Consider the following 11,340-nt stretch of genomic DNA (forward strand, 5'->3'; position numbering starts at 1 on the left):
GCCCCAGAGACACAGTGACATCTCCAGTGAGTCCAGAGTGGGCAGAGAAGGTGCTGCCTTGGTCTGGTCCTCTGCTGCTGAGTTGGGCTGGGCTCCTGGGATGGAGGAAGCTCATGGCAAGCGGGCAGCAGTGCAGAGAGACAGCTCTGCCCAGGCAGAGCTTGTCAGTGAAAGCTGAGGGGAAAAAGGTGCTGAATATCTCAAATCTTTACAGGCCTTTGCTTACAAGGTCCCCTGCCCCACTCAGCAACAGCTACATATTTTCCTTAGCTGCTGTTGATAGCTTTTGGTATTGCTTTAGAGAAGCTGTTCTGGTTACCCAGCCCTTGCTGGTTCCAGCTCCAGCTCAGCTCTAACTCGAGTTGCCCTAACTCTACCCCTGCACGCTCAGACACAGTCTCGGTGTTCCCCCTGGGCAGCCTGTCCCTCTTCCCCTGCCTGTGCACATCCACCCAGCAGCCTGAGCTTGGCTGCTCCTCACAGGGCAGAGGTGGAGGATCACCAGGAGCAGCTCCTGAGGGAGCTCTCCAAGGAAAAGCTGTGCCCAGCCCTGGGCAAACTCTGCCCTGAGCACAGGGAAGGTAGGGGCAGGCTGGAAGAAGAGCAAGATGCTCTGTAAAAGCCCAAGGGAAAACGTTGCCAGACCCTGGGCTTGAGGCAGGGACCTTTAGCTCTTCCCTCTAACACTCTCCCAGCTGAGCTTCTTCCGCTCTGCCCCAGGAGCCCCAGTACTCATGCCAGCTGTGCAAGGGCACAGAGAGATACAGAAGATGTGTGCTCCTCAGGGAGGTTCCCGGGAACAAGCTGTGCCCAGCCCCAAGAGAGGGGAGCTGGCTTCTCCCTGCCCAGGCAGTGCCAAGGGCCCATCTCCTGCCACCCCACCGCAGCCTGCTGCTGAAAGGTTTCATCACAGCCCCCGAGGCAGCTGGGGCTGTCTGGGGCTCCTGGGCACTCTGTGGCAGAAGGACGGGACGTGGTTACTGCATCAGCGGTGCTGGCAGTGGAGTGACAAAATCTGCCCTGGGTGGCACAGCTGGGGCACTGCATGACTGATGCCTCCATGACCGGTTGGGATCCAGGTTTGTGGTGAACGCCAGATCCACGTTAGGAGTTCCAGGAGTCTCGTGGGCTTCCAGGTCAAATGTGATCAGAGCAAAGACAAGATACAAGCAACTGCAAAGGCTGAGGGTGGAGAAAGAAGCGTGGGGCTGATGAAAGACCTCTCTCCTTCCCCGTAGGGAAGAGAGGTCTCAGGGGATGCAGAGTCTGTGCTGGTGCCATGGCTCTCTTGCTTGACTCCTGCTGGAGCAAGACTGTTTTGGTCAATGGGAGGAGATGACAGCAAGGGTGGAAGAAGACTTGAATACATCCACGAATAGGGATGGCACAACCTCTCTTGGCAACTGACCTCATGGGGAAAACATTTCTCCTTATCCCCTGGTGCCTTCTTTGTTCCAGGCTGAACAAGCTTTGCTCCCTCACTCTTGCCTTAGATGGCAAGTGCTCCAGCCTGCTCCAACCCAACCGTCTCATAGCCCTCCGCTGAGCTGCTCCAGCTGATCAATGTCTTGCATGTCCCAGGACAGACCTTTGCAGTGCTTCACTTACTCCTGGCCCCCAGGCAGAGTCTTACCTGTTCAGTATGATCCGCTGTCCTCTTTCAGTGGCTGGGGATCAAGACACACAGATTTTTACGGGTCAAGTTCTCTCCTTGACCCTTGTGCCCTGCTGGGATTTCTTCTCCTCTTTGAACAAATTAAGAAGAATATCAATGTATTTCATAAGAGGAGAGAGTCAGACATGAAACTAAGAAGAAAATTACCTGGTCCAAAACGCTGGAGCTTCCAGGAAGCATCCAGTTTAAAGGAAATTTTTCAGTTTCCAGTTTTTAAGTTAAAAAAATGAAACTTTTTCAGTTTTCCAGTGCTAAGGAAATTTGGATTGATGGCAGCAGAGAGACTGAAGTAGCTGGGCAGCAAAGACCTGCCTTTTCACTCTTCTTTCTTAAAAAATTTCATGAATGGCCACCAGCTCAATCGTGAGGCACAGTTATTGTCTGTTGCACTGAGCTTTGCTGGAGCTCCTTTTGGGTGTAGGGGTATGGAGATGAGGAATTTTTTCCTTTCCCCATCTCCTGCAGTCAGCGTCACATTGGTGCATGGAGGAGGACAAGAGATTAACACAAGAAAAGTTCACACCAGGGACAAGGGAAATCTTTCTCCTCGTGAGGACAGTCAAGCACAGGGAGTGGCTACCCAGAGAAATCATCCAGGTACCATTCTTGGAGGTTTTCAAGGAGCAACTGGGATCAAGCCCTGAGCAACAAGCTCTGACCCCGGAGCTGACCCTGCTGGGCTGGAGACCTCCTTCCAACCTGTATGTACTGGTTTTGGCTGATGATTTAGTTGTTGCTGAGCAGTGTTTGCACAGCATCAAGGCTTTTTCTGCTCCTCAGACTGCCCCACCAGCAGGCAGGCTGGGGGTGCACCAGAAGTTGGGAGGGGACACAGCTAGGACAGCTGACCCCAAGTGACCAAAGGGATAGTCCATACCATATGATGTCATGCTCAGAAATAAAACTGGGTGGGGTAGAGGTCAGAGGCAGCTGTCATTGCTCGGGGATTGTCTGGGCATTGATTGGTTGGTAGTGAGCAATTGTTTTCTTTTGCATCATTTGTTCTTCTTGGGGTTTATTTTCCTCTTTCTTTAGATTTGTTTTTTCTTCTTTTTTAGCAGGTTCATCACTACGTCTGCCAAGTAGAGACAACATCATGGAGAGAGGGCAGAGGAAAAGTCCAGGAGAGGGGATAGCGGTGGGTTGTTCCTTGTGAGGCCCTGTCAGTTGTAGCAAAGTGAGAGTCCATCAGGTACATCAGCATCACGCGGCCATCGAGTGAACCAGAGCATGGGGGAGGGCAGTGGAGATGCCGGTCATGGTGACATGACTGGGAGCTCAGGTTTGTCAGGGGGCAGCAAGGGACAACTGCTCTGGAAGGCACAGGTAGTTGGGAACCCAGGGGTATCCCCAGGTGAGCAGGGAGGGGTCTCACCAGCCTGAGCTCCCAACAAGGGAGCAGGACAGGCAAGGGGCCTCACAGCTGGAGGCAGTTCAGAGTGCAGATCATCTGGCAAGGTTCTGATGAGGGAGCAGGTCCAAGGTGAAGCCAGGAAGTTGATCCACAGGTTGGGGTCAGGATGAGGCCCAGTAAGGGATACTGGGGTCAAGCACAGCCCAGAGCTGCCTTCTCCCCAGCAGGACCTCAAGCAGAGGAGCGTATCTCCTGCACTTCTCCCACATTGTGCCCCTTCCCCTCTGCCTGACAAAGGGGCTGAAAGCGACTGTGCTGTGGCTGTGGGAGGTGGTGTGCAGAGCTGGGTAAGGTGAAGGCCCTCCCGAGTGCCCATCTGTCTCTCCCTTGGCAGGAGGATGACACTGTTGCTCCTTGTTTTCCCCACCTGTGTCCGCTGCTCTTGTTCTAGCTCCCGGGCTCTCTGGGATGGGGCATTCAGTTGCCTTTCAGACACTTGACCCTGTGGGTCCTGCCATGGAAGTGTCTGCATGGAGGTACCCAAGACCCCTTCTAACCTCTGGGGCTCCAGGCATTGCAGTCCATGAGGTCTATGTCTATAGCCTACACCATACGGCTATGAGGCCTACGTCTCCTTTAAAGCAACACGATGTTATTGTCTTCTTGTTGGAGTTCTTCCAGGCTGTCTGTTGCCCTCCAGAAAGGCACAGCTCTCCCTTTGTGACATGTTTGTGATATCGGAGAGTCCTTGGTTTGGTCATCTGAGTCAGGGGATTTATGCATTACTCCTTCTTGGTCACTTTCTCCATGGCTGGGCTAAGAAAGGTAAAGAAGTTGGGTGATCTGCACTTGGAAACCGCATTCCTCCTTTTCTAGCACACTAGAGTTTCTCTTTTTGGGGGGAACTCACGAGTATGACGGCCTTTTAGCTGAGTGGATATGGCAGCACAGAACAAGACTTATGGGCAGATCAACTCTCCTGACTGCAGTAAGCCACACCTCCAAGGCTCACGACTTTCACGGAGAGCAATGGAAATGCTTTCTACCCCTGCAGAGAACACCTTCCCAGGGGGATAGGGGCATCTAAGAAGTAATTGAAGGAAGAACTAAGCACCTCTGCTACACCTCATGCTGTAGAGACCAGCATGGGAGGAACTTCCTCTGGGGATGAACATGGACATCCAAACTGGTCACCTCCATTCTCCGTAGAGTGACTGCAGAAAGAGATCAGATTGTACACTGGCGGGAGGACAGAGTTTGTCTCATTGGAACAACGACACCTAGAATGGGGTGGGACGCCCCTGACTTCACATCCCTAGTTATCTCCCGAGGCTTGAGTGGGAGCTGGTGGTGATCAGCACAGTGTTTACAGACACAGTTTTAGGCCCCGAAGTCCGACAACCTCCAACTGCTGGAAAGAGGGAGTCTGCTAAAGACCATCAGATAGCACTGGGCCAAAGAGAAGGACGTCAGAAATTCCAGCTCTTGCCAGTCCTGGGCAGGCAGTGTTTTCACTGCAATAACAAAGTCTACAGGAAGTCCAGTGGACTAACTGATACCCAGAGACAGACTTCTCTTGCTAAGTGCTGTCAGAAGAGCTCTTTGTACAAGGCAGTCTTTGTTGGGCTCTGGATTGTGCCATAAGTCACAAGGAACCAGATCCCTGAGAGTGGACACACAGGATATTTGAATGCCAGAGCATGGCAAAATGGCTGATTTCTGATTGTGTTGCACATTCTCTATCACCAAATGCTGACTAGGTTATTACAATTCTTACAGTACATAGGAGACTACTGACAAGCAAGCCACTGAAAACCTCTCAGGAAGCATCATCAGTTCTCTCTGCTAAAGAACCGCCCTCCATGCTGTCTTCTGCTCAGCCTGGAGAAGGGAAGGCCGTCCCAGGGGAGATACCGTCCCTGTCTACAGCTATCTTATGGGATGATGTAGAGGAGAATGAGGCAGACTCTTCCCAGGTGTGCACAGCTGATGGATGAGAAGCCATGGGAAAAATTTGGGACACAGGAAATTCTGACTAGACTTAAGAGAAAAGAATCTGCACTATAAGGTCTATCAGGCACTGGGAAGAGACCCTCAGAAAGGCCGTGCAATCTCCACAGTGGAGATTGTCAAGCCTCAACTAGATGTAGTGCCACAGGGGTTTTTGGATCGTAATGGGTGACTACCTCATGCAGGAGACAAAGGCACCCATCTGTCGGCCCTACCAACCATCTAGAGAGGTTTGATGCTTGCTGGGTACCAGGATCGAGGATGTTGTAGTGGTACATTCAAATCTTGTCTCTCCCTCTGACTACTACCCCCTGCTCTTATTCCAAGTGGGCACAAATGACGCTGCCAGGGGAAACCTGGACAGGATCAGAAGTGGCTACAGAGCTCTGGGGGAGGTAGTGAAGGGCCTGGGGGCCCAGACGGTGTTCTTCTCAATCCTGTTGGTGAGGGGAAAAGGTGTGAGGAGAAAAGCACTAGTAGGACAAGCTAATAATTAACTGCGCATCTGGCGTACTGGCGTAGGGGACACGGTTTTGGCTTCTATGACCATGGGACCCTGTCTGCAGACCAGCGTCTGCTTGGGAGAGATGGGATCCACCTCACTAAGCAGGGCAAAGATGGTTTTGCCAACAGCCTGGCTGACCTTAAAAGGAGGGCTTGAAACTATGAATGACGCGGGAGGGAGGGAGCAACGAGCAGTCCTCTAAGGGAGTGACAGAGAGGATCAATGAGCAAAGGGCGTGGAGTGATGTGATGGGAAGGGATCACAAAATGAACAAAATGGGCCTCAAGTGGGGTCCCCTCCAGCACTTTCAGGTAAGCAAGAAAATGCCTACAAAGCACCATGCGGGAGAAATCTCTCACACCGTCTGCAAGAACTCCACACGCTGGGGTACCTCTCTAAAGTGTCTGTACTCTAATGCGTGCAGTACAGGGCAGAACCATGAGGGTTTAGAGATCTGTGTGCAGCTGCAGGGCAACAATCTTGTTGCAATCCTGGAGACGTGGTGGGATGGCTCTCATGACTGGAGTGTTGCGCTTGGAGAAGGGAGGCTCTTGAGGAAGGAGAGGATGGGAAGAGAAGGACGGAGAGTTGCCCTTTACGTGTGAGAACAGCTGGAGTACGTGGAGCTCTGTCTGGGGATGGATAGAGAGCCAAGGGAGAGCTTAAGGGTGAGGATTAAAGAGAGGACAGGAAAGGGGGGCATTACAGTGGAGGTCTGCTATCGGCCACACAACCAGGAATAAAAATTATATGAGGTCCTCAATGGACAGGTAGGAGAGGCCTCACATTCACATTGTCCTCACAGGAGACGTCAACCCCTCTGATACCTGCTCGAAGGACAACACAGCAGGGCATAAGCAGTCCAGGAGGTTTGTGGAGTGCACTGATGATAAATGCCTCACCCAAGTCACAGAGGAGCCAATGAGGAGAGGTGCTTTGCTGGACCTACTCCTCACCAACAAGGATAGACTTGCTAGGGATTTGAAGGTCAAAGGCGTCCTTGTGACCATGAGATGGGTCTGCAGTGACCACGAGATGGTGGAGTTCAGGATCCTGAGGGGAGGGAGGAAGGTAAAAAGCAATCTCAAACACAAAAAGGAAGCATAGAGAGGGTGGGAAGAAAGACAGGGACGCATGGGAGGAACACAGAGATGTTGTCTGAGCATGCAGGGACAAAGGTAGGAAAGCTAAAGCCCAAATGAATGGGATTTGGTGAGGGATGTCAAAGAAAAGAAGAAGGGCTTCTGTAAATAGGCGGGTAACAAAAGGGCAACTGGGGAAAATGTGGACGAATTGCTCAAGGAGACTGGGGACATGGTGACACTGGACATGGGAAGGGCTGAGGCACTGAATGCCTTCACTGCCTCACTATAGAATCACAGAAATGTTTAGGTTGGAAAAGACCTTTAAGATCATCAGGTCCAACTGTTAACCTAACACCATTAAATCCACCACTAACCCATGTCCCTAACAAGTCCCAGTAGCTGCCAGCAAGACCAGCCTTCAGGAATCCCAGCTGCCAGAGAGCAGGGGGCAAGTCTGGACCATGGAGATGTGCCTTGGTAGAAGAGGATCAGATAAGGGAATACTTAGGCAAACTGGACATACTGAAGTCCCCGGGCCTTTACTACTCCTGATGATTTTCTTGTCATGTTTTCTATTGGTCCAAGGCTATCCACTGTGGGAAGTGGACTTCAGAGGAGATAACGTGGACTTAATATACAGCTGATAAGTGTATCACAACCCTCCGTGTCTGCGTGCAGTCGTTCTCCAAGCAAAGCAGGCAGGAGTTGGTGCTCACGGGCTGAAACATGCAGCTGCAGACGTTAGTGCAGAAAGCTCTGATTTGAACGAGGCTGCTCTAAGTGCCAGGTGGTTGATGAGAGAAAAGGTGGGGCTGGGGGTAGGGCTGAAGAATGGCCACAGACTGTCAACATAAAGGGTCCTGATTTTTGTATACATTCAAATTCCACTGAAGATGCTCAGGTTCAATATGGATTGAGGATTTCTGATCTCACAGAATGTGTAAGCAGAAAAATGAAGAAAAGTGGGGGAAAAATGAATCCTTTCTTAGTGTTTAGTAGTGACATCTTTTGACTTTGACTGCACTCCTGAAACCTCTCCTCTTAACCACCTAAGAATTGAAGACCTAAAGGAAAATGATGCACAGAGCCTTGGCTCATTAGGGAGTTTTGCAAGTCAGCAGCAAACGCCCAAGTTTCGGAGACCTTTAGTGGTCCCCTTCACCATCACTGAAGAGAGCATGGATGAAACAACAAGAAAAGGAGATGGTCCCTGGGGGCTGGTGAAACAGAACATCAGAGGCACTGGTTACAGGTGGAAAATCAGCTGTGGAGGTGGCTGTGAAAGCCCTAAATGTCTTTCACCCATCAGGATGGCCAAGCCCTGACCCTCATCCCCTGAGGAGGGGGATCCTTCCCCTCATGGGATGCGAATGGCTATTCCTGGGAGTAGTGGGATATGGCGGTGTGTGATGCCAAGTGCAGGAGAGAGGTAGGCCATTTCCTAGGCTCTGTGGAGTGTGGGTGAGGAAGCAATGAGGCTCTGGGCTGTATGGAACCAGTGTCTTCTCACAGCTGTCACGGGAAGAGACAGCTGCAATAAAAGGGAGGACAAAGACTTCAGTTCTGTTGACCTCAGTCCAGCCTCTCCATCATCCCACCGCAGACAGTCCTACACTGTCCAATGCCTGTGCCAGTTTCCCTGCAGACTGTCACTACCTCCCCCTGCTTCCTCATCTCACTCTGACCTTGGGACCTCCCAAGCTTTACTGATGCCTGTGAAAGGCAAGATGCTAACTGCAGTACAACTTGCGTAGTACAATGAACACTAACTGAGACTATGAGCTTTCACCTCAGGGCCGATGCAACCTGAAGACCCAACCTAAACCAGCTCTTAGTGGTTGACAACACCACATACCGACAACTAAACCATGGAAGGTTTACCTTTCAAGAAACCAGGCATATAACCATGGCCAGAAGAACAATCAACCGGTACCCAGGATAAATCCTTCCACCTGCACGGAACATTGGTTTAGAATAATGAGAATTAACACACCACTGACCATTTGTCTGTACCACCTCCACGGGACAAGCACGTGCTGATCCTGCATGGGACAAGTACATACCCATTAGACGAGCAATGGTAACTGATTAGCCCACCCCTTCACATGAGTGATTTGATCGGTCTGCACGACTGTACTGTAATATATGTAAACCCTGATTTCCTCTGTATTGGGGTCCTGCATGCATTAGGCTGAGTTGCCACTGTATGCACAGCTAAAATAAGAGAATAATTTACCTTGGTAATTCTATGCTGAGCATCCTTGTCTCCCTCCTCAGCCAGCAAATAAGTGACTTTTATGTGCCACTTTGTCCTCACTGGCTGTTCCTTCCAACACAAAGCTGTGGTTACCTGAGGATTTGCCAATGCCTGTGAGTTCCCCACAACCCGTCTGGCTTCTTCCAATGTCCTGCTAGTGCTCCTCTAGCACCGAAAATGTCCCAGTCCCCAACTTGCTTGACTCCTGTACTTCCCTCCGTATCCCAGCACTGAAATGCATGTACTCCTTGTTCTGCTGCCTCAGCATCAAAATTCAACCTATTTCACTTCAGCATGACAGCCCCTCACCCCCGCCACTACTTCAGGTCTTCTTTCTGCCTTTAACACACTCATTTCTGGGCACACTCCGCTCTCTCCCTGCACTCCCATGGGTCTCACAAACCCTTCCCGCTTCCCCTTCAGTTATGGGACCTCCCTCTGGGAGGGTCATGCATTTTCCAGCATCATGGATGTTTCCTGTGGTCCATCCAAGTGTGGGTCTATGCAGGAGCCCTGTCTCTGCACCACAAGCCCCCTGATGCGAGCCCTCACCCTGCGCAGTCATGCAGTACAAGCTGTACACTGATGTTTTTCTCTCGCAGGAACTTTCCAGCTCAGCCCAGCTCCCTCCAAGACCTCCTACCTCCCCTGCCCTCTCTCCAGCCCAGCCCACTCTGGTCTGGCCCCACAGCACTACTTGCCACAGGGTGCTGCAGAGCTCTGGGCACTCACCCCAGAGAACCAGCCCCTCTGAAGGGCACAGCAGCCCCTGGGGGGGCAGAGAGAAGTCAGCCCCAGAGATGGGGGGCCACAAGGACAAGGAGATCAGTGTCCCCTGTTCTCCTTGCCAGCATACGCTGAGAGGTCCGCATCCCCTCCGTGCCATCCCATCTCCCCAGGCTGGCACAAGAGCCCATGTCCCTGCGGTCCTCAAGAGCTCCCAATCCCTCCATCACAAAGCAGCCTGCCCCAAGCTGGTGCAGCCAGAAAGGTGTTTCTGTTTCCAATTAATTTCTGCTATGATGAGGATGGATCATAGACCAAAAAGTTGCTGCAGTTTCATTTATTTTCTTAAATGAAATGGTTTCCCATTTAGGCAAAGTCTCTGGCTCACACAAGATGGGTGGATCATTAAGGGGAGGGATAATTATATTTACTTGAAAAAAGCAACTTCCAAAGTGGAAAAAGGAAAAAAAAAATACAGGAAAGGCAGACTTGGCCTGTCACGACAGACGCTGGGAGGCAGCTGCAGAGGAAGGTAGGCAGCCTATGGCTGCTGAAAGACACCCAGTTACCGGTTTCCTCAGGGCATCCTTGAGCTCCTGGTTCCTCATGCTGTAGATGAGGGGGTTCACTGCTGGAGGCACCACTGAGTACAGAAGTGACACCACCAGATTGAGAAGTGGGGAGGAGATGGAGGGCAGCTTCAGGTAGGCAACCATGGCAGTACTGATAAAGAGGGAGACCACGACCAGGTGAGGGAGGCAGGTGGAAAAGGCTTTCTGCCGTCCCTGCTCAGAGGGGATCCTCAGCACAGCCCTGAAGATCTGCACATAAGACAGCACAATGAAAACAAAACACCCCAAAAGTAGAAAAGAACTAAAAGCAATAAGCCAAACTTCCCTGTGGTAGTCTGAGTCTGAGCAGGAGAGCCTGAGGATCTGGGGGATTTCACAGAAGAACTGGTCCAGGGCATTGGCAGAGTGGTAGTGAAAAGGTATTGGCCGTGTGCAGCAGAGCATTGAGAAACCCACTGCCCCAGGCAGCTGCTGCCATGTGGACACAAGCTCTGCTGCCCAGGAGGGTCCCGTAGTGCAGGGGTTTGCAGATGGCCACGTAGCGGTCATAGGACATGACTGTGAGGAGAGAATACTCTGCTGCTATTAGAAAGGAAAAGAAAAAAACTTGAGCAGCACATCCCCCATAGGAGATGGCCCTGGTGTCCCACAGGGAATTGGCCATGGATTTGGGGAGAGTGGTGGAGACGGAGCCCAGGTCAAGAAAAGAGAGGTTGAGGAGGAAGAAGTACATGGGGGTGTGGAGGTGGTGGTCACAGGCGATGGCGGTGATGATGAGGCCATTGCCCAGGAGGGCAGCCAGGTAGATGCCCAGGAAGAGCCAGAAGTGCAAGAGCTGCAGCTCCCGGGTGTCTGCAAATGCCAGGAGGAGGAATTCAGTCATGGTGCTTCCATTGAACATTTGGTTCCTCATGGCATGGGAGCCTATTCATGGAGGAAAAGGCATCAAAGCATTAGGACAGATTTCTCTGAGCAAAATCTATTCCATTTCTTATAGAAACCCCCAAACCACCTGTCCCTAATCAAGAAGACGTTTGGCAGGTCCCTTTTGTGAGCTCTGGTTGGTGCTGGCTGAGGGTGTCCCTGGCAGCAGTGCACTCTGAGGTGGGCTCTGGGGGAGCCAGCGCTGCCCTACAGCAATTGGGAAATAGGAACG

The 11,340-nt window shown here is 51.6% G+C and overlaps 1 pseudogene; it reads right to left on the minus strand.

The window, feature by feature from the left end:
- Positions 1-10,109: 10,109 nt before the first annotated feature.
- LOC132320219 (olfactory receptor 14J1-like) lies at positions 10,110-11,097 on the minus strand (annotated as a pseudogene).
- Between the last annotated feature and the right edge of the window lie 243 nt (positions 11,098-11,340).

The sequence above is a fragment of the Gavia stellata genome, chromosome 34 (genome assembly GCF_030936135.1).
Source record: "Gavia stellata isolate bGavSte3 chromosome 34, bGavSte3.hap2, whole genome shotgun sequence".
NCBI classification, from domain to species: domain Eukaryota; kingdom Metazoa; phylum Chordata; class Aves; order Gaviiformes; family Gaviidae; genus Gavia; species Gavia stellata.